The sequence below is a fragment of the Anser anser genome (genome assembly GCF_964211835.1).
Source record: "Anser anser genome assembly, chromosome: 1".
Classification (NCBI taxonomy): domain Eukaryota; kingdom Metazoa; phylum Chordata; class Aves; order Anseriformes; family Anatidae; genus Anser; species Anser anser.
In genome coordinates this window covers 150,851,309-150,875,472 of record NC_139720.1, presented here as the reverse complement: position 1 = coordinate 150,875,472, position 24,164 = coordinate 150,851,309, and the positions used below count along the sequence as shown (strand labels likewise).

The 24,164-nt window shown below is 44.7% G+C and overlaps 1 protein-coding gene across 32 annotated transcripts in view; it reads left to right on the top strand.

Annotated features, from left to right (window-relative positions):
* Positions 1 to 12,771: 12,771 nt before the first annotated feature.
* LOC310892886 (uncharacterized protein) overlaps positions 12,772 to 24,164 on the top strand; it is a 151,038-nt gene continuing 139,645 nt past the window's right edge. For 10 of the 32 annotated variants that reach the window (XM_083821137.1, XM_083821149.1, XM_083821141.1 and 7 more), the window contains exons 1-3: positions 17,889 to 17,981; positions 20,974 to 21,022; positions 22,092 to 22,206. The gene's annotated coding sequence lies outside the window, so the exon portion shown is untranslated. The other 22 variants (XR_014578550.1, XR_014578551.1, XR_014578552.1 and 19 more) reach the window with 10 other exon arrangements.

Genomic DNA, 24,164 nt, shown 5'->3' with positions numbered 1-24,164 from the left:
AGGGGAGCGGAGGGGCAGGCGCTGAGCTCTGCTCTCTGGGGACAGCGACAGGACCCGAGGGAATGGCATGGAGCTGGGACAGGGGAGGGTCAGGCTGGGGGTTAGGGAAAGGTTCTGCACCCAGAGGGTGGTCGGGCACTGGGACGGGCTGCCCAGGGCAGTGGTCACAGCACCGAGACTGCTGGAGTTCAAGGAGTGTTTGGACAATGCTCTCAGACATATGGTCTGATTTTGGGGTCGATCTGTGTGGAGCCAGGAGTTGGACTCAGCAATTCTTGTGGGTCCCTTCCAACTCTGGATATTCTATGATTTCTATGTCAATGATGTGCAGTTGGCAGATACATAGATGCTTTGAAACATGCAATTTATATATTAAAATGAAAATATGTATGTTATGTAATGTGCAGTCACACACAAGGTCCTTCTGCCACTGAGCATTTCTCAAGTTGCTCAGCATCTGCCACTCTAGGAACTTAATTTCAATTATCCCATAACTTTGCCAAGCTTATACTGCTGTATCTGTTTTATGTCTTAGGATGAATTGTCTTGGACAACTTCAACCCCTGAAGTTCTGATGCTCTAAAGATGACATTAGGGAAAATGCATTGTTTTGATTGTTCTTTTAATGATTTGAGTACTTTTTCTTTGGAAAGGTCAGGAGACTCTATGCTTTGAAAGAAGAAATGCGTGTAATGTGTGTTTTTCTTTTTTTTTTAATCAGATGTGGTGTTTGTTTTTATTTTTGTTTTGTTTTTTCTTCTTTCTTGTGCATTCGTACTTGGTCAAGATGTATGCTTTTGAAGAATATTTTATGCTTGCTGATTGAAAGCATATTCTGTCTCCACAGCATTTTCATCAGGGAGAGGGGCAAATATAGCAGCTTTGTGGAAAAGAACCAACAGCTCCTGGGGTAAAGCAAGCTAAACATAAGTCCACAGTGAGCCCTGTCAGAGATGAAGACTAGCATCATACTCAGCTGTATTAACAGGAGTGTAAACAGTAGATTAAGGGATGGGCTTTTTTTTTGTTTGTTTTTTCTTTCCTTGGCACCTTTCAGAGTGTATTTAGAATCATAGAATTGTTTAGGTTGGAAACGACCTCTAAGATCATCTGGGCCAACATTTAACATAGCACTGCCAAGTCCACCATTAAAGCATGTCACTAAGCACTACATCTACACATTTTCTGAAGACCTCTAGGGATGGTGACCCAATTACTTCCCTCGGAAACCTGTTCCAATAAACATTTTGAACAGTACATCCAGTCTTGGACACATTACACCCCAAATACATGAAAGACAGTTAGAAACTTGAAAGGTGCTCTTTGAAATGCAAGAGGATGGTTGGGGTGGAGCACAAACCTGCCCTACAACTTGGAACTGAGGAAAGAGAATGGGTTTGTCCAGCCTGGAGAAGAGGCAAGGGGGTCCTAATAGCAACCTTCCAATACCTATTAGGAGGTTGTCAAGAAAACAGAGTAATACCCTTTCAGAGGTCTACAGTTGTGTGAAAGAGGCAATGGACTCAAATCAAACTGGGTAGTTCAAGCTTGGTATAAGGAAAAAAAAATCATTACCATGGGGACAGTCACCTGCAGTCATTGCTGCCCAGAAAAGCCATGGAATCTCTGTTCCCAAAGATTTCAAAGACCTTAATGGGTAAAGCCCTGAGCAACTTGATCTGAATTCAGTGTTGCTCCTGCTTTGAGCAGGCTGGACAACAGATGTCCCAGATGATCCCTTTGGCCTGAGTGATTCTGCAGTAAGAAATCAGAAGTGGGGGGAGGGGAGGGAGGGGAAGGACTGACACTGGAAGAAACAGATCAGAAAGGATCCTGCTTGTGAAGGAAGAGTGTTCATTTCCTGAGAACAAATGAGACTTGGATTCCTCAGTGTGAGCTTCAACAGCGTTAGCAAGTATTTATGTAATGCACGGTGCAGGTTCCAATTAAGCACAGCAAGCTGCTAGCACTCATCAGGTACTGCAAGACCTGAAGCTCAGGAGTGTAAATTGAATCAAAACATGTGGCCAACTAATAATCTTCATTCACTCACTTGTCAGGTTCCTTTGGCTTTTTTTTTTTTTCCTGCCCTGCCTCTCCATTCACTCAGTGGATAGGAGACACTTCATCACGTGGAAAATGGGATATTGATGGAAAGTGTTTTAAGTTGGGCCCCAGCCTAATTCTCAGAAATATTGGAAGGAAGTAGTAAATGAGGCAGAACATACTGGAGTGGAAAGTGTGATATCCTAGTTAAAATCAGAATTGTATTCCCTTTCTCACTGTGAGAGCTGAAAAGACAAGTTTACTTTCCACAGACTTTGATTATTGTTTTTATTTTTTAACGCTGGGGTTATTTCAAGTCTGACTTAAAACTGTATCTCCCAAAACAGTTTTTTTTCACAAGTTTCAGTTCCTTACATCCTTTCTCTAATCATGATGACTAGTAATCATTCTGATGCCTTCAGGAACTCCTCTATCTCTGTATATAGGTGAGTTGCCTTTCCAGACTGAGCTCAGGAAGGGCACTCACCTTCTAGAACTTCTTGTCCAGGTGAATAGTCTTGATGAGCTCCCTTGATACCCAGCAACCAGCTTACCCCCCAACACCTCTTTCAGATGTCTAAGCTGAGTTCCCTCTAGACCTCACTTTCGACCTGGTAAAAGTTCCTTCAGTCTGAAATACTTTAAACAGAACATGCTGGACTCCACAAACTGGTGTTTTTCATGTAGCTCTATTTTGTCTGAAAATTTCCAAGCTGCCCTTGTCCTTACCACAGAGTTCCCTAAACCAAATTTTTCACAGGTGGTCACTGATTGAATGTTCCTCATTTTCTGGCTGACTGACTGATGTCCTTGTGGTCTGTTTTGCAGAAGTGTTGAAATTCATTGTGCTGAAGTGTTGCAATTTCAGTGCAACTGAAATTAGCTGTGCTTTGAATATATGGAGGTTTGTATAATTATGCTTAGAAATTCTACAGCACCAAATATTCTGAAAAAGACATGGGGAAAATAATTTCTGATCTGGAGGCAGAATTAGTTAAAAGTGTGCAGTCAGCCAAGAGCTATGCTTTGGAAAAAGTGAGAGAAAAAATTCTTAAACCATTGGTGGGGTGCTGAACCCTGTGTGCATTCAGTGCGATAGGGATCTTAATGGGAAAGACAATGTGGGGTTCTATAAAGTAACTTCTATAACAGGTGCAAGGAAGAAGAACTGAGATTCTGAAGACAAATTTGGCTCATCTTCATTGTAAGCATTTAAACATTGCATTGGGAAATTTGGTGGGCGCTGATGATGGAGAATGCCCAGGGATCTGCTTTTATTTCTTGTACTAAAAGAGAAGTTCTGCTCCTCACAGGCCTTGCAGAAAATACTAAATGTAAGAAGCAGTGATGATTCTACCTGTGCTTAGACAGGGCTTGTCTCCCCATCATGGGAACTGGAGAGCAACCACTTCATAGTTACTGACACCACTGCAGAGCAACCATAGCAATTTTAAAGCAGGAAGAGTAAGGGGAAAGTTTTGCCAGAGCACAGAAGATTAGCAGTGTCTAGCAGCAGACTGCTGGCTCAAGGTTTCTTAACTAGTTTCATTTGTCCTCTGAACAAAAAGGTCACAAGGATGACACATCTTAAAGGCTATATACAACTCTGTTTCACAATAATCATGTTACTGATTTTTTTCTCAAACAGGAGATTTACAGCCTCCTCCCCACCCCAAGCAAGTAAGAGTCAAGTGAGGGGAGAGGCATGCCCGGTGCTGTATTGAGTGTGAGGGGGGCAGAAAGGCAAGGCAACAGCAAGAAGACTGCTGTGCTGCTGCTGCTGCCTGTCTTACCCAACTGTCTCTGTAGCCCCATGCAATCTTTCAGCTCTGTGCTAGTCCGGCCTTTAATCACAACTGATTTTTTTTTTGAGACCAAGTTCAGCTTCCTTGCGAAGCGGAGCAGAGGGGCAGGCGCTGAGCTCTGTTCTCTGGGGACAGCGACAGGACCCGAGGGAACGGCATGGAGCTGGGACAGGGGAGGGTCAGGCTGGGTGTTAGGGAAAGGTTCTTCACCAAGAAGGTGGTCGGGCACTGGGACAGGCTCCCCAGGGCAGTGGTCACAGCACCAAGCCTGCCGGAGTTCAATAAGTGTTTGGACAGTGCTCACAGACATAGGGTTTGGTTTTTGGGTGGTCCTGTGTGGTGCCAGGAGTTGGACTCCATAATCCTTGTGGATCCTTTCCAACTCAGGATATTCTACAATGGGTCATACTTGTATTTTTAATCAATTCTCTATTTCTGCTTTGCCATCAGTGGAAGCAGTGAGCAGTGGAAACATGATAAGCACATGGTCTGCCACTTTTTCCATCACTTATTTGCTATCTTCATCTGTTCTATCCTTTTTTTTCCCATCACCACTAAACTCAGAACACACATACACACACATACAAAATAAATAAATAAAATAAAAAGAACAAGCAATGTATTTTACAGCATAAAATAGCTAATTTAGCTTGCGTCCCTCATTAATTATTGGTGGATAGCCTCACACAACCATAATCTTTTTAGTAACAGTAAATTCAGGGAGATTAATTCCTTCACTCAGATGTACGGACAGCCTGTCGCCCACCAGAGGGCAGCGGTGCCCACAGCAGTCGGGATTTCACATTTCACAAAACTGCAGAATCACACACTGTCTGAGGTTGGAAAGACCCCCTGGAAGTCATCTGGTCCAACCCCCCTGCTCAAGAAAGGACACCTAAAGCAGCCCGCCCAGGAGAGTTTCCATCTGTTTTAATATCAGCACAAACCAAACTGGTAGTAAAAATCCTCTCCTCTTTCATCTGAGTGTACTACTTCTGATTCTGCAAACAAAAAAATAAATAGGAAATGCTTATGGAGCACCAATGCCAATGAAGCAATCTTTTTACACATGCGAAGTAACAGCGAGCCAAAGCCTTGGTATGTACTGCATTTGCTTCTGAGGGAAACAAAACAAAACAAAAACATGCTTTCTTGAACTTTGTTTGTTTTACCTAAGAGAAACTTTTTTATTATTATTTCTCAAAATACAACATTTAATTGAGAGAAAAAAAAACGGGAAATATTATTTAATTGAGAAACAACTCACTAACAGACTAGAGAAGTAAGAAACTAAAAGCAAACTGGAAACACCTTCCCCCATCCACCCTCTTCCACCTCCTCCCCCCGAGTGACACAGGGGAACAGGCAATGGGGGCTGCGGTCAGTCCCTAACGCTTTGTCCCCACAGCTCCTTCACGGTCCCTCTCTGCCCCTGCTCCCCGCGGGGTCCCCCCCACGGGATGCCGTCCTTCTGAACCGAGCCTGCGGGGGCTGCCCACAGGCAGCAGCTCTTCCAGAACTGCTCCCACATGGCTCCGTACCACGGGGTCCATCCCCCAGGAGCAAACTGCTCCAGCACGGGTCCCCCACGGGTGGGCGGCAGCTCCCCCCAGACCCCCTGCTCCTGCGTGGGCTCCTCTCCACGGGCTGCAGCTCCGGCCCGGGGCCTGCTCCTGCGGGGGCTCTCCATGGGCCGCAGCCTCCTCCAGGCCACATCCACCTGCTCCACCGGGGGCTCCTCCACGGGCTGCAGCGTGGAGATCTGCTCCGTGTGGGACCCGTGGGCTGCAGGGGGACAGCCTGCTCCACCAGGGGCCTCTCCACAGGCCGCAGGGGAACTGCTGCTGCCTGCCTGGAGCACCTCCTGCCCTCCTGCTGCACTGACCCTGGGGTCTGCAGGGCTGCTTCTCACTCCTCTCTCCCAGCTGCTGTTGTGCAGCAGGTTTTTCCCTTCCTTAAATCTGTTCTCCCAGAGGTATAAACAACATTGCTTACTGGCCTGGCTCTGGGCAGCAACGGGTCCCTTTTGGAGCTGGCTCTGATCTGACATGGGGCAGCTGCTGGGCTTTGCTCACAGAGGCCACTCCTGCCGTCCCCTGCTGCCAAAACCTTGCCACATAAACCCAATACAGTGACTAAAATGGCTTTCTAACCGCTCCAGTTCTTACCCCACCAATTATGAATGTAACAGATCAGATTGGCTATGTTTAATCACCCGGGATGCACCCCGTCTTCTTCTGATTCAGTGAAGACGTGCAATGAGGATGCATCCATATTCTGAGGCAACCATTCAGCATCAGACTCTGGTCCATGGAGAAAAATAGGTACTTCTGTGGCACTGTTCATCTCCTAAAACAAATGATTCATGGGTTGGATGAATCATACTGCGCATGAGCTTTTTTACCTCCATGGCTGTCAGACCCTCCAGTTGCAACCTCTCACAATGTAGCTATGAAAATTTAGTTCATAATCTCACCTACTGCAGCAGCCATTGAGCTCAAAAGGGAGCATGGTATTTTATTAATGGAGTTTCACATACAGGAAAGAAATGTGACTATTGCTGAATGTTTTCCTTGTTGCAGCAAGAAATATGGAGGTTAAGAAAGGAAAAAAAAAAAAAACAACAACACAACCATTTTGTTATCCACCAATGTCAGACTCATGTATAATAAGATGATTTTATTATGCTCAGGAGCAGAGGGAGAAGTGTGATTTAATTGGAATTAACTGGTTAAATCAAAATATTTACTTGGAGATTAATTGGTTTAAGAAACTTTGCAGGAGGAAAAAGCAGCAAATCCGTCAAATGAGTAACAATGGCATATAAAAACAAATGAAAGAGGATAGTATTTATGGCATCATTTGTAATTTGGCGTTAAGTCAAATCTAAAAATGTGATTTTTTTTTTCCCATTATTTAAGATCACTTCAGAAGAGATTTATTGGGCAATATTTACTAATAAACTGGGTAGGCAAAGTAGCCAAGGAAATTCTGTGTGTAATACTGAACTGGAATATATCAACAGTCCTGTTAAGATTGTAAGCGTATACAGAGGTTGTTTCTAATCCAGCATGTTGTTAGTGGATGGAAAGATTCAAGAAAAGATCTGAAAGTTCCAATACACTTTCATGTACTTTATATCTACATATCTATGTAGATATAGATATATATATACACTGATATTTAAAGAATGAAGTGGGAAAACATACAGATTCTGATTTAAAATTTATCAAAGACCTTACATGTATTTCTTAACAGGGTCTTGTTCTCATTGTATGTGGAATCCTAAGGCTTATACAGGAAAGGCAGTACAGATTTATACAGTGGCCTTGTTTTCCAGTGTCTGCCTTTATCACTGCTGGTCTCAGACCCCAACCCAAGCAATTAGCTTGTGAAATAATCCTTCCTCCTGAAGGACTCTGGCTATATGAAAGCTAGAGCTTTCAGGTCTCTTCTTGTGCTTTCACCTACAAGCACGTTTGCTCTGATATGTCCCATTCTGCTTATGCTAATCACATAATTTAAGCTATTTGTATTATATCATATGGAACAACTTGTGTTAGTTCAAGATCATACTCTATGTTTTGGATAAATTATTTCAAATCCCTTTTTTTTTTTTTCTGTTTTCTTCCTTATCCAAAATTCTGTCAACTGAAAAATACTTTTGAAGACACAGATTTTCATTTTTTATATCTCACTTCCAAATACTTACACCTAAGCCGTCTACCTTTTCTTCTACAGCAATAGCATTGCTTTGTTGCAATCCTTCATGTTACAGCCCACTGTTATTATTCTGTTCATGTTAATTTAGAGGCCTCACTGCCATCTAGGGGTTTGCGCTTGCCTCTTTATATACACTTGATGAGAAACCTTTTGCCCCTAACAGCTCTACAATCTAAGAGTTGCAGAGGGCTGGTGGCAAAAAGGAGAGAGTGTCATTCACACATTGTACTTAATGAACTGCATCACACACACACACAGAAAGTGCACCGTTCATCTAGGAAAATATGGGGTATAAGCCTTATATTAATTTGTAGTCTCAGGGAAAACACTTTTCTCTTACTGTCTGCTTTGTATAATGAGACAGATACTGTAATTATTTAAATATGAACTTTATATCAAATCTGAAGTACTGACTTATTAACATCATTTTGCACAGCCTTTTAAGAGGGCTTACAAAATATTGTAACACTAAAGCAAGCAATTAATGAAAAATAGCTAGAGTCAGGTGTAGGTACAGATAATAAGAAGAGCTGAAAGGAGATCTTTAAGAAGAAGCTGAATAAAACTACACAAGATTGATTCAGGTAAGATTTTGATTTCATTAGGTGTTTTTTGCTTGCATAAAATTACATAATTGTTTTCAGGTCTGACTCTTAAAATTCACATCTATCAATATTTAAGAATCAGATAACTTCTGATGTACCTTGCTAAATGTAATTTTATTTTATATTCCAGATCATGTCATATATGAAAAGAGGCTAAGAGCTTCCCTCCATCTCTGTGGCTTTGTTTCATGTTGCAGACAGGTAACCGACTAATAAACATCTTTACATATTTTTGACCCAACACAGTTCCAGAAAGCTAGTGATTTAATAAAGCCATACACTGCATCCTTACATCATATCTTACTGTGATTTTTACAGTTTATTCATCCCAAGGTGCTCTGAAATATTTCTTGGCTCCAATTTTGCTATAACAGACCATCCTAGGAAGACTAAATAGCAGGAGACATTACAATGTTCAATTCTACAGACAGTTCCTGCAATTAAAGCATATATATTCCTTCTCTAAAGCAAGTTTCCAAAACCACCATACCTTTAAGTGTTGTTTTCCCAACAATAACAAAATACGTAGAAGTAACAGGGAAATAAAATAAAGTAATAAAGTAAATAAATAATTAAAAAAAAAAGTTCAATTCATATACTTTAAAAAAAGTCAGACACAAAGCAATTTATTGATTTATTAAAACCACATAATGAACTAGCCATCGATAAACTAAAAGTCTGGGTACGAGGTGGTTGCCCACAAAGCTGGCACTCTTAGGACCTTCTGCACTACTCTTTATACAATCCCTTATCAATACGCTTACATGTTTGTACAATTCCCTCATCTCTGAGTGGTTACCTAATTAGCACACTGCTGACATGACACAATCATTCTGCGCATCTTCAGAGAGGAAGGATCCCTTGTTGGGCTGGGATCTCCCACCCCAGAGAAATTTAATTTTTTACTATTATCATGAGGATAGTTCATGGACAGTTCACATAAAGATACTCCTAATCTTTGTTTTTCAGTCAACTATTCACTTTATGTTGATTGGTAACATATTCAAGGGCCTAGTCAGGATGTTTCCCTCAAGAATGTCAACATAACAGTTTGTCTGATTACTAGTTCCTCAGTTAATCATCCATTAGACATCTCCAAGGCCAGGGTCATCTTGCCCTTTCCTCAAAGCACATATTTTATCTCTTTCACACAAAACAAAGTGAACAAAACAATCAAACTATTTACTGGTATCACAGGCCCCGCCACCGTGGGCGCCCCTTGAGCACAACCCTCCTTGTGGGGCAGGTGGGTGCCCCAGCCTTGTGTCATTCCCCATGCTGCTTCCTGCACCCACTGACCCATGCCCTGGTGAGAAAGCCCCCGTGAGGCCCCTGTGCCCACCCCATGCCCTGGTGAGTGCATAGCTCTGTTCCCCATTTCCTTCTCCCAGTACAAATTTCCATGCCTGTTTTATACTGCTTTGCAAGCTGACTGCTGCTGCGTCAAAAATCTCTCTGTAATTTGCAGGTTGCTTTTTAATTTTGTTGAAGACTTTTTCCTTTTCAGTATGACTGGATGGGTTTGAGTGTTATCCCTGTCACCCCCACCCCAAGCTTTTCCTATTGTATTAGCTGTTGTAATCCAGGCTGTTTAGTAAACAGAGGAACCATGCAAGCACTCTCAACCACTCGTAGTTTACATATGAAAATTGATTTATCGGAGTCTCTCAATTCCTTTTAGATTGGACTGGACAAGCTCCTTTTTCTTTCATTTTATTTTGTTCCTTTTGTTTTCCCTGCACAAATAGTTACACTATTGCTTTATGTGGACTGTGAAGACAAGCAGAGCCACTGTTTAGCAATAAAGCTGTAGGTGCCAAGCACAGCCTAGGGGTATCCCCAGCAGAAGCAATAGTGAGTTCTGGCTCTGCGGCCATCTACTTGCACCTGCTATAGAAGGTAGCACCCTCTCCCTCAGTCCTACTACAAAATCCTTTCACTGGCCAAATAAAGACTCCAGCACCACTCCACTCTGTTGAGCTTACAAGTATTTTTTTCAGTGCACAAAGATCTAAATTCCACTACTCCAGTTGCAAAACGCTCCCCTGGGAGCAGGCTCCAGTCAGTGCCTCTGCACAGGCAGTTAGGAACATCTTGCATACCTTCTGAACTGGCTATGTTACTCAAGAAAAAAAACAAAAAAAAAAAACTTTTTAGGAACTCCTCAGTAGAGGTCCACAGAGAATCATGAAAACTGAACATGAGGCCAAGTTATTGAAAGTCACCAAAAGCATGATTCAGATTAAAAGTAAGTGATTTCAGGCCAAGTACATGATTCACCTTAACTCCACGTAACTATTTTGGCAGCCTGAATAGTAACAAGACCATATGCTTTCAGCTCTCCATGGGTAAAACTCCCTCCTGACAAGCGTTCTGCCAATTCACATACCCCAGGGCAGCTAAATGGCATGTCTCAGTACTTATCTCAAGCATAAATCTGACATAAATTTGACATTCATTATCTAGTCACCCCTACTTATGACAGCACCGAGCATGACACATTTTCATTCCAAAACATGGCCACAAGAGGAGGAAGTGGTGGTCTGACCTATTAAACATAAAAGCTTAGTGGTTAGTGCACTTGCTGAACAAATAGGGCACATGAAGTTCAGTGATCCCAGTAGTCTGGTAAGGGAATCAAACATGTCCCTCAGGTCTCCTCTCACCCTGCTTGCTCCGAAGGGAGAGTAAGGCTGTCTCTCACAGCTGAAGGTAGGATGTGAGGACAGAGACTGGGATGGTGAAATTCAATCTTACTTGAATAACGAAGTCAATGATTTAGAGAAGTGCCTAAGCATGGTCTGATAATTCCCAGTTTTATGATAATGCCTACAGGCATGCTAAGTGATGACTGCTGTAAACCCCACTGCCTACCTGTGTCTATTGCTCTGTTGTGGCGATGCTGAACATTTTTCAGGTGTGGGTGGTGATGTCAACATAGTTTAAGTGTGATTTGCTTTATCCTTCAACATTAGAATCAAAACATTTGCTACAATTTATTCATTCAACCAAAGTAAAAATCAGGGAGATGTTTTCTCCAAGGAAATTCACAGACCTCTCAATCTCCAAATGCTTTTACTAGTACAGCTATCACTGGCTAACAGCTGAGCCAATGAGAAGAAATGAAAAGAGCATGCTTACGGGCTTTATATGACAAATTACTCGTACCTGGTAGTGGAAGCACATTTTAAATAAAAGGCTGTCAGTAGAAAAAAATGAAAATATGTTAAAAATGTGACACAATTTTTGTCCTCTAATCTTCAAGAAAGAAAAATTTAGTATGAACAAAAATTTGGATTCTTCATCAGAGGTTGAAATAATTCCTGTCCACCTTATGAAACATGACTTTGTAGGACCAAAGCTCTTACAGAAAAAAAAAAAACACTGATGTATATCACCTCGCAAATTAAAGGTTCATTTCAAACCATATTCAAGGCATTGAGCAAATCAACTTCTATGAGGTGTAACAGACAGGTTGAGAGCTTGTGGGTGAAAGTTAGGGACCACACCAATAAAGGATAGCTTGTGGTAGGGGTCTACTACAGGCCACCTGATCAAGGAGAGCCTGTGGATGAGGCATTCTTGCTTCAACTACAAGAAATGTCACACTCGCATGCTCTCATCCTGATGGTGCATTTCAGCCAGCCAGATGTCTGCTGGGAAAACTACACAGCAGGCTGTAAGCAATCCAGGAGACTCCCAGACTGCGTTGAGGATAACTTCCTGGTCCAGGTATTAGACAAACCAACCAGAGGACAAGAGTTACTGGGCCTGGTGCTCACTAACGTGGAAGAGCCCATTAAAGACGTCAAGGCTGGAGGCAGTCTGGGCTGCAGTGACCATGCCCTGGTTGAGGAATATGGGCCTGGCAAAGAGCAAAGTCAGGACCCTAAACTTCCACAGAGCAAACTTCAAGGTATTTAAAGACCTAGTGGACAAGATTCCCTGGAACACTGTCCTTAGGGACAAAGGAGCTGAACAGAGCTGGCAACTCTTAAAGGATGTTTCCCTTAGAGCACGAGAACTTTCCACTCCCCTGCATAAGAAAGTGGGCAGGGAAGGCAGACAATCAAGACGGCTAAGCAAGACCTGCCGGTCAAACTGAGGTGCAAGAAGGAAATGCGCAGGCAGTGGAAGCTGGAACACGTGGCTGGGGAAGAGTACAGGGATGCCGTCTGGATGTGTAGGGATGTTGATCTGTTACAGCAGGTCCAGAGGAGAGCCGCAAAGATGATCAAGAGGCTGGAGTACCTCTCCTATGAAGAAAGTCTGAGAGAGTTGGGGCTGTTCAGCCTGAAGAAGAGAAGGCTCCAGGATGACCTCATTGTGGCTTTTCAGTACTTAAAGGGGGCTTATAAAAAAGATGGAGAGCAACTTGTTGCTCAGTTGGATAATGACAGGACAAGGGGGAATGGCTTTATACTGAAAAAGGGTAGATTTAGATTATATATAAAGAAATTATTTACTGCGAGGGTGGCAAGGCACTGGAACAGGTTGCTCAGAGAGGCTGTGGATGCACCATCCCTGGAGTTGTTCAAGACCACGTCAGATGAGGCCCCGGGCAACCTGATCTAGTGGGTGGTGTCCCTGCCCATTGCAGGGGGGTTGCAGCCAGGTAGGTGATCTTTAAGGTCCCTTCCAACCTGAGCCATTCTATGATTCTAAATCTTAAAGAGCTTTTTAGGAAAACATATCAACAGAGTTTTATTTTAGAAAACTTGTTCTGTAGTAACAGGTTTCTGCTCATATGTAAAAATATTGTAAGTCTGGCTACCCTTTCTAGTTTAAAGGCAGACTAGCAGAAGTGATGGAGGGATTCTAGGACAGACTGGGTTCAGAAAGAAAAAACATGGAAATGAATCCATTCTAGTTTCCAGTGAACACCTTATTTTTTCTCCAACCACTGTAATATGTGACTTCCATTAACACTTCAGTGCTGATTTTCAGTTATTCCTAGCCAATTTAGTAAAATCAAAAGAAAAAAATCACCACCTTCATCAGATTTTATTCCGGTTTTGATGAAAAGTTAGAGTCAGAATTAGCTTTTTCTGAATAACTTCATTAGGTGACATCTTGAAGGGAGTCATATCATTCATCTGTCAAATAGTTTTATCTTAAAACTTAAAACAAACAAACAAAAACAAACAAACAAACCAACAAAGTATTTCTGACACTGCTCATGTGTGCTGATGGGTCCTCGTATACCATGCTACAGCTCAGATCTCCTGAATCATAGCACCAGATTCCTTACAATAAAAGTACATGATTTTTCTGATTGCCCTGGTTTTGGCTGAAATAGAGTTAATTTTCCTCGGAATAGCTGGTATGGTGCTGTGTTTTTTAGTATGAGAATAATGCTGATAATCCACTGATGTTTTAGGTGTTGCAGAGCACTACTTAAACAGAGCCGAGGACTGTTCAGCTTCTTGTGCTGCCCTGACAGCGAGGGGCTGGGGGTGCACAAGGAGCTTGCAGGAGACAGAAATAGGACGGCTGACCCCGACCTACCCAAGGGATATTCCATACCATGTGGTGTCATGCAGAACAATAAAACTGGGTTGGTAGGCAGGGGGGACTGCTGCTCAAGGATGGGCATCAGTTGGCAGGTGCTGAGTAACTGCATTGTGCATCACTTGCTTTGTGTGTATATATATATATATACACACACACACACATATATATACATATATATAAAATTATGGTGTATGTATATATATATTATAAATATATATAATAATATAAATATATATATTATTATCATTATTTCCTTCCTTTTCTGTCCTATTAAACTGTCTTTATCTCTCCCATTTGTTTTACTTTTTTTTTTTTTTTTTTTTACTTTTTTTCCTTCTGATTCTCTCACCTACCCCACTCAGGGCAGGGAGGGAGGAGGGTGAGTGAACAGCTGTGTGGTGCTGAGCTGCCTGCTGGGTTAAACCACAATAGTCCTTTTGGTGTCCAATGCGGGGCATGAAGGGTTGAGATAACAACAGATCTGACCAAAATGTATTAAAACATATTTATTATACTCCTTATATTAGTTTAATAGAAGTTGGTCACAATGTTGACTTTTTTTTTCATTCACTGTGCGGTTTTATGTGCTTTCAAGTTTGTTTTTCTAATTCCTTTCTTGTTGTTTGTTATCTCTGGGGGCTGGCCTAAGTTTGTTGATGGTTCTGTTGGTTTGTATATAATATGTGCTCATATTACACTGACCATGAACTTAATCCACCACTAGCTACAGGCCTCCAACTAGACTCAGTGTCACTGAGCACAGCCCTCTGAGCTCTGCCATCCAGCCAGTTTCCGATCCACCTCACTGTCCACTCATCTAGGCCACACTTCCTGAGCTCGTCTATGAGGATGTTATGGGAGATAGTGTCAAAAACCTTACTGAAGTCAATGTAGACAGCATCCGCTGCTCTCCCCTCATTTACCCATCCAGTCATCCCATCATAGAAGGCTATCAGATCAGTTAAGCATGATTTCCCCTCGGTGAGTCCATGCTGACTACTGATCACCTTTCTAATCCTCCACGTGCTTGGAGACGACCTCCAGGATGAGATGCTCCATTAACTTTCTGGGGATGGAGGTGAGGCTGACTGGCCTGTAGTTGCCTGGGTTCTCCTTCTTGCCCTTTTTGAAGACTGGTGAAATACTGGATTTCTTCTAATCCTCAGGCACCTCTCCTGTTCTCCATAACCTTTCAAAGATGATGGAGGGTGGCCAGTAACATCTGCCATCTCCCTCAGCACTCACGGGTGCATCCCATTGGGGCTCATGGATTTGTGGGTGTCAGGTTTGCCTAAATGATCTCTAACCCGATCTTCCTCAACCAACGTAAAGTCCTCCTTTCTGCAGACTTCCTCTCGTCTCTAGGTTCTGAAATTCCTGAGGGTTGCTCTTAGCAGTGAAGCCAGAAGCAAAGAAGGTAATCAGTAACTCTGCCTTCATTGTATAATTTGTCGCCAGAGCACCCACCCCATTCAGCAGCAGGCGCACATTTTCCCTACTCTTACTCTTACTATTGATATATCTGAAGAAGCTTTTCTTGTTGTCCTTGACATCCCGTGACAGATTTTCAAATGGGCCTTGACCTTCCTCATCGCATCCCTGCATACTCTGACAATGCTCATAAATTCCTCCCAACTGGCCTGGCCCTTTTTCCACATGCTTTCTTTTTCCACATTCCTCCTTCTGTTTGAGTTTTGCCAGGATCTCCTTGCTCATCCAGGGAGATCTCCTGCCCCCTTTGCCTGCCTTCTTGCTCATAGGGATACATCAATCTTGAGCTTGAAGGACATGATACTTGGATATAGAACAGGCGGAGGAAAGGGACAACCAGGTTTATTGGACAGCGTGGATTCAGTGGTCTGGCACATCAGACCCGCGGAAGTATAAGGCTTGAGTGGACACCGGTGCACAGTGTACCCTAATGCCATCAAACTATAAATGGGCAGACCCCATCTATATTTCTGGAGTGATGTGGGATCCCAACAGCTAACTGTATTGGAGGCTGAAAGGAGCCTAACTGGGAAGGGGTGGCAAAAGCACCCCACTGTGACTGGCCCCAAGGCTCCATGCATCCTTGGCATAGACTACCTCAGAAGAGGCTACTTCAGGGACCCAGCAGGGTACTGGTGGGCTTTTGGCATAGCTGCCTTGGCGAAAGAGAAAATTAAGCAGCTGTCTTCCCTGTTGGAGGAGCCTTGTGTTGTGGGGTTGCTGAAGGTCAAAGAACCCTCAGCAGGTGCTGATTGCTACCATGACAGTGCACTAGCAGCAATATCGCACCAAGACTCCATGACTCCCAGCTGTCCTGGCTTCAGTTAGGATAGAGTTAATTTTCCTCATAGTAGCTGGTACGCTTCTGTCAGTGTGACCTCGGTGGGTGCCAGGGAAGGTGATGGAACAGATTATCCTGAGTGCAATCACACAGCATGTGCAGGACAACCAGGGGATCAGGCCCAGTCAGCATGGGTTCATGAAAGGCAAGTCCTGCCTGACCAACCTCATCTCCTTCTATCACCAGGTGACCCACGTGGTGGATGAGGGAAAGGCTCTTGATGAAGTCTACCCAGACCTCAGCAAGGCCTTTGACACATCTCCCACAGTCTTCTCCTGGAGAAGCTGGCAGCCCATGGCTTGGACAGGTTCATTTTTGCTGGGTAAAAAACTGGCTGGATGTCCAGGCCCAGAGAATGGTGGTGAATGGAGTGAAATCCAGCTGGCGACCGGTCACGAGTGGTGATCCCCAGGGGTCAGTGTTGGGGGCCATCCTGTTTAATATCTTTATTGATGATTTGGATGAGGGAACTGAGTGCACCCTCAGTAAGTTTGCAGTGACACCAAACTGGGGGGAAGTGTCGATGTGCCAGAGGGTAGGAAGGCCCTGCAGAGGGACCTGGACAGCTTGAATCTGATGCAGTGAAAACTCAATAACCAAAGTTATTAAGCAGGTATTCTTTATTACAGCGCCGGGTATGGGGGGGATCACTCTGCCTAACACACACACCAAGGGTTACTGCCGGGGTGCTTATATTAATGGCATATATATATATTCATCTCACTTCCCCGTAAGTCTCTTGCTTATTCATTAGGTATCCAAAGAATTATTAACATAGGTTCCCGCCCGTATTCGCATGCATGCTGGAGTCCTTGGGTGGCAGTCCAGCATACTCTGGTGGTCTTTTGAAGGCCAGAAGTCTTCCTCGCTGCTAAACTTCTGACCCTTCCTTTCTTTTACAGACTCCAGCAGTCCAAGCCAGTTCTTTCTGGTTCTATTATGTGTGTGTATGAAGTCTTTTCTTCCCTTATCTTTTAGGGTCATCCTGTCCTCGTACTCCATGCCTCGGTCCTGTCCTTGTTAATATACAGCATACTCCCTGGGTTAGCTAAAAGCTGCAAAATCGACATGCTTTCCTTATTCCCTGTCTCAGTCTGCTTCTCGTGCCCACAGACACACGGACCTCGGCTCTCTTGCTTTACAGTATTTACAGAGTCCAGGCTAAAGGTAAGAAACCAAAGACTTTCAGCAGAACTGTCTGCCAGCAAGGCCAAGAACTGCTGGACAATTCCTTCAGGGAGAAAGAAAAACCCAGGACAGCTAAGGTGACACCAGTGGTGGGTTTTGCACACACGTGCCAGGTGGTGGCCAAGCCTGGCAAGGAGGCAGAGGGAAGCCAGGAAAGGGCAAGCACAACTTTTCAAGGTTTAAAGTTTTGGTCTTTTTTCTATTATTATTTATTTTTTTTTCCTGAGGAAAATGATTTTGGAATTGTATGACTTCGAGCGCGGACAGCCAGCTACCGGGTGGACTGATGAGTGCGCTGGGTGCCAGCTGCTGGAGCCAGGCCAGGGGTGTAGGCACCCCTTGCCCGCAGTGCCTGTGAGAGACCGAGGAGAAAAAGACGACGTGTGACACATTTGGTAGGAAAGGGGCGTAAGAGATTTAAAATTGGCTGAGAAGAGCGGACCTCGCGAAGGCACGGCAGCCCTTTTCTGGGCACCCCCCAGCAACCACCTGCCCCCTGTGCAGCCGTGGCTCTGACAGCCGGGGGGCAGGGAGCACCTCAGCAACAGCGCCCCCCCCCCCAACCCCTTTCCAGAAGGTTCTGGAACACGGACTGCGCATGCGGCTAATTAGCATTCTGGGCGCACTTAGCATAATTAGCGTGTGAGGGCTGGGGGCGGGGACTCGAGGCTGGCCTATAAATGGCGCCGAGGAGGGTAGGGGGTGGCTTTCGGCGGTGCTGCGGGAGCGGGGCTGTGTGGCAGCGCTGGAGGCGAGGGCGGTGCTCAGGTTTGCCGTGGCTCTGCGCGTGTCTGCCTGCTCCTTCCCGTTCCTCTTTTCCTGGGGGTGCTGGGGTCTCCTCGGGCTTTTGTGGAGCGACGGAGCTGTCGTTAGCGGGTCGTTGAGCCCGTGGTGAAACCCCGAGGCTGAAGTAGCGCCGTTACAAGTGGGGAGGTGCAGCCCCTGCGCCTGGCGTGCGAGGGGATGGGAGCGGGTCCTGAGGTGAAGGGCGAGGTTCAGCCAGGGTCTGCCGTCGCCGGGACGTCTCCGTGGTGGGCTCGGGGTTGTGCCCGATCGTTGCAGCCTCCGGGTGCTTGGGACCTGAGCGGTCCCGGCCAACCCTCTTGCACTCGTGCCGTGCCTGGTGCTGGGACAGAGTGGGGTTTGGTACGTGGGGGTGCTGGGACAGGAGCGGTGTGCCCCAGCTGAGCTGTCGGGGGTGGGCGTGTGGCATGAGCGAGGGGAGGGCTGGGCTGTACGGTGTTGGCTGGAGGGAGGCTGCAGGTCATGCCTGGTGCTGGTGAGGGATGTGTGCAGCTTCTGCAGCTTGGGGTGTGGGGGTGTGGCTGTGTGTTGACCTGTGGGCTCTTCAGTTGGGCTGGGGGTGAATAGCAGGGGCCTCAAGTCTGGGCCAGGTGTTGGGGGGGAATTCTTGGGGGTGGTATTGCAAGCACAGTGAATTTGAGGGATCAGTGTGTGAGTGTGTGGTAGCTTAACCCAGCTGGCAGCTCAGCACCATGCAGCTGTTGGGTCATCCTTCATCCCTTAATGGGACGGGGGGAGTAGGGGGTTGGAGACAGCTAAAAGCTTGTGGGTTAAGATAAAGGTAGTTCAATAGCATTGAAGAGAAAGAACGGTAATAAAATCTGTGCACAAGAAGCTATGCATAATGCAATTGCTCATCACCCCCTGGCTGATTCCTAGGCTGTCCCCACACGGTGGTCTTCCAACCCTCTGGCTAGTCACCCCACATCTGGAATATTCCTTAAACCACTTGAGGGTCAGCTGTCCTGGTTCTGTCCCCTCCCAGCTCCTTGTGTGCCCCCAGCCTGCCCACTGGCAGGGTGGTATGAGAAGCTGAGAAGTCTCTGGCTTTCTGAAAGCGCTGCTCTGTAACAATTAAAACATCAGTGTGTTACCAGCGTGGGTCATTTTAAATCGAAAACACAGCACCCCACCAGGTACTGGGAGGAAGATACTTCCAGCCCAAACCAGGATGGAGTGTTGCAGGAGAGTTGAAGCTGGAACTGCTGGTGAGAAGGAGAGCTGTGAAGTAGGTAAGGGGTCTGGGAGCTGGGCAGGGGCTCTCCCCTGCCAGAGGAGCCTTCCTTGGTATTCAAGGATCTGCAACTGTGTGTGTTCCTGTGAAAAAGGGGAGTGCTGTATGTGTGCCTGCAGTAGTGGACTTGTATCCTCCCTAGTTGGGAGAGGAAGAAGGGGACTTGACTGAGTCTTAGGTTTCCATGAGTTGTGTTAAAGATTGCCTTTGGTTCAGGTAGCTTGGTGACTTGTGTGTCTCTTGTAACTGTGCTCAGCTGTGTTAGCATTTCCACTTGGGAAAGTGGAGCTGCATTACTCAGCCTGGGCAGAGGGGTTCCTGGGCACAAGAAGCCAGGCAGGAGCAGTCCTGGAGGAGGTGGCCATGTCCTTCACTTCACTTAATATTAGCATCTTCAAATGTGTGCCATGCACACTTTAATGTCTGCAGTGAGAACAGGTCAGTGTTCTAAAGAGGCTGTACCCCCATGCACAACTGCGATGGTTCTTTGTGCAGAGGCTCCTGAACTACAGGGGAACTGGCTCTTCCAGTGCCCTGGATCTCCTGGGGCAGCCCCATACTCGTGAGAATGCTTGGGCCTAAGATGTGGAAGCAGGTAACCTCAGCATTTGTTTCTGTGTCAAACAATAATGCAGGCCAGACCAGCACTGAAGGTCAGCTTATTTCAAAAATGGCAGTATTTGACATAGGTTATAGTGGGAGCAGCAAATAGCAGCCCAGAACAGAAAAGCATGTGGTAAGAAGGGCTGTTACTGCTGAGAACATAGCTACCTTCTACTAATTCAGGGCAAAACCAAACCAGCTAGTTGTGGCTTAAGAGCTGTTAAAAATGTTAGCCCCACTTCTCCCATGAGGAGAGAAATGCAATACTTGGACCCAGAAGGGAAATTTGTCACTGATAGGAAGAATAGCAAGGTGGGGGGTTGGTCTATTCTCCCACATGCCTGGTGACAGGATGAGGGGGAATGGGCTAAAGTTGTGCTAGGGGAGGCTTAGGTTGGATATTAGGAAGAACTTCTTTACTGAAAGGGTTTTTAGGCATTGGAATGGGCTGCCCAGGGAAGTGGTTGAGTCACCATCCCTGGAGGTCTTTAAGAGACGTTCTGATGTAGAGCTTAGTGATACGGTTTAGTGGAGGATTTGTTAGTGTTGGGTCAGAGGTTGGACTAGGTGATCTTGGAGGTCTCTTCCAACCTAGATGATTCTGTGATTTTTTTTTACTTACAAAGGTCAAGCCTTTACGTAAATGTGGCAATAGGTAATTGCTCACTTAGAAACATCAGTTAGTCAGAAGTGTCTGTAAACATTTTACATGGGTGTTTCTTCATTTAGAGTGTGCCTTTACACATTTTCAGGTAATGAAATGGTAATGTTCACTGTATTTTTATGCTATCTGGATGCTAGCTAACTGCTCTTCTTGAAATCATTTCCTATTCTGTTACTGATGTCTGGAGTTTGTTTGGTTTGCAGGAGCTTTCATGTACTTGAATCTCCCAAATATTTTGCCTGTAAATGACTGAAATGTGTGCATGTGCTCCACCACCAAGATTAAGGGTGGATCTGAGAGACTGTTGCTGTGCTGCATTATCTCTTCTACTTGTTTTAGATTGAGAAAATAAGACAATCAACTAGTAAAGGCTTCTCTTCCCCATGCCAGACCTTTCTTCTTCGGTGTCCCCTAAAGATGGTTTGAAAGTACAGAGCTGTTTCTTTATTCCCTAGGGAATTGCAGAATAGATCCAATCAACTGTTTCTTCCTGAAGGCAAAGAGGTAATGTGGTTTAAGGAAGTGGGAAAGACTTGGAGTATATTGCTTGTGAAGCCCATGTTCTCTAACAGTCAGGTACAAGGGCAATCCAAATGACAGGGCTTTTCAGTATTTTATTAGTAGGGTGTTTGGTGAGGGGTTGTTGGGTAATGTGGTTATGGTCGTAACCTGTGCTTTCTGAACAAAGCACCTTCCTGGCAGCTCTTGACCAACTCCATAGTTCAAGAACTGAGTTACCAGCATCTTTGAAACAGTCCTTCAAGGCTCCTCCATCTTCCCTAAAATGCATCAAGAATCTCAGAACTCCTCTAGGCCTTCTAAATGGAGAAATGAGTCTGGTGGGGAGGCAAACAAAGGTGATGTGGCACTTCCAGAATGCACCTGTCCTCTTCTAAAAACAAGAATGATGGTAGGTTTAGGTAGTGAAGTCACTTAGCCTTGTTTACTTTTTTGGGGAGTTGGGGGAACACTCTGCATGCTACTCTGAAAAAAATGGTCATTTCATCTCCTGACTATTTTGGGGAATTTCTCTTTCTAAAGTGAGAGGAACTCTAGATGCGTAACTACTTCATTTTTGTGGCATGAATCTCAAAGGCAAACAACTGGCTTTCACTCTCCACGGTACCACAAGGTTTCATACACATAGTAATAGTACTGTGACAGCTTAATCTTGTGTTACCTGTAATATTGAAACTGGTCAAACAATTGTCCAATTGCATTTTCAATACAATAAATTTCAGCTGACTTAGCTGCTGTTCTGATTTCTTGTGGAAGGAAATATCTAACAGCAGTTGCTCTACAAAGAGCTGAAGTAATATAACTGTGGTGACAGAAATCTCCTGTCCTACACTGCTCAAATTTTCCTTTGGCTCTTTTTCTCTGCTTTCCTTGGGTCATTGTTTGGTGTCTTTCAAGATGTCTGCTCTTGTCTACTGTGCCCTTCTTTCCTTTTGTGAGCGACTATCCATCACTTGTTTCTTCAACATTCCTTACCTCTGTTTTCTGTGAGCCAGTATGCTTCTGCTCATCTGTCCTTTTACTTGCAATTGATCGTCTGTTTCCAACTCTGCAGGTCTTAGGTTTTGGCCCAACGATGTTACGAAGAGAATGGTAACTTCTGAACAAAAGTGAAAATGTTGGCTGAGGCACCCTTGCTGCTCATCTGGTGAAAGAATGCAAGTATAAAGGTAACCCTTCCAATTGGGTGGACCGGGTTGTGGTTGCAAATCCTGTTTAGAAGTCCTCTAGGACTATTTGCTCTGGCTTCCTGTGACTCTGCTGTTACACTAAAATGTTTGTATATTTTCAAGCACTTTCAACTCTTCCTCTATGAAGTTAGTAAGACCTTGTTAGAAGTTGAAGGGAGTATTTTAAGGTTCAAGGAGCCAAAAGGTGATGTTCAAAATGAATTGGGTGCTTCCGAGAACTACCTTCAGTTGTGTGTGAAATGGGCTCGATCATTTCTGAGGCTGCTCATTTGGAGGAAGATAGAAATGAGCATAAATAATGCCCTCGGCTGGTTTTTAAGGTCAGCATTTGGAAACGTGCATTAAATGTCACAGAGGACTAGAGCTCTACTTAAAGCTATCTAAAAATTTTAGCTTATTTATCACTAATTTTTCATTTAATCGTCTAAACTTTCAACTAGTGTTTAAAAAAAACACGTGGGCACTTGGAACACTTCAACATGGAAAATGGTTATGAAATGTGGCATACTGGAAATGACAGTGCTCACAGTGACCAAAGATGAGTGGCCATTCCCGATAAAAATTGTATTTGGAAGGGTTGAGAAATTCTGTCCAAAACAAGACACATTAGCAGGAAGAGAGGATCTTTCCACAACTTGTTTTAACTAAAATAATCACGTGGATTTCTCTTCCTATAAAGAGAAGTACCCCTCTCCCCCTATAGGGTTCGGAGGCCTTGGCATTTGTGCTCTGAATCTGGTATAACAGGAGAAAACATGCAGGGCCTTGAGCAGAAATGGGATCCATGAAGTAAATTCAGCTTATGGATATGTGCTGACATCAGTCCCCTACCCTGAATGTGTAATTCGCTCTCTGAAAAACGCGTACTATAGTGTGCATCTCTATTTCCTAGTGGGTGTTCCCAAGATGATAAAATGCAAACATACTGTACTATGAGGTAGTTGAGCTTTCCTAACTTAGAGAAGGAGATAAAATTTTCTTAGATGGCTTCTTAATTTTTAATTGCTCAGAGTTGACGTTGTTCAAGACGTTGCTTCCATGTCGGCACTGGGTCAGCTACCCCGTGTATGTCCAAAGGAATAATCTAAAAATCCTTGTTAATTCTTCTTTTGAATTTTGAAGATTTGTAATAGTTCATTGCACTTGTAATCAACCTAGGGTTGCCAGGAAACGTTCTTTGCCTGAAGATGAGACAACTGGTGGTAGTGATGGTTAAGCCCCCCCCCCCTTGCAAGTGCACTACTGTTCATGGGGTCATTCTAGGGATGGCAGAGGTAAATCTTGAACACCTGTTGACTTGGAGGGCACTGACATCACAGGCAAAGGCTCCCTGCAGCTGTGGGTATCTAGGCCTGTGTGAGCATCCCACATCATTATCCTTGGCCCTTAGTCACTGCAGTTTCCCATCTGTGCAGAAGCCTGTCACAGCCTGGAATGGAGACTGCTCATCTGTATTGGATGGCAGGAGTGCCTGTAGGTCATGCATGCCTCTAACATCTCCCCAGAAAGCTGTTTACCCTGCCTTTAAGGTAGATCCTTTGAGCCATGGTCAGGTAGCAGGGATAAGAGCCAGTCTTGACTAATGTCACAGAGTAAGAACTGACTTTACACCTCTGTTGGCTTGGGACATGCTGCAGTGCATTGCATTTGAGGCTAAAACAGGCTGTTTGGGGCTATTTGTTCTGGTGTAACCTGTCAGAAAGCTTAAGTACTATGTATCTGCCCCCCCCCCCTCCTTGCTGAGGGTTATTGGACTTAGAGCAATCCAACAGCAAAAGGGTCCTCCAAAAGGAAGGACAACTACTTAATTTGCTGTGTATCCAAGACAGTTATGCCAATAGCCCACTGGTAACTTTTGGATTATTGAAGTACCCTCTCCTGTGATAGTCTATGTCAAGCATGCCTGCAGCCTTGGGGCCAGTCACAGTGGGGTGCAT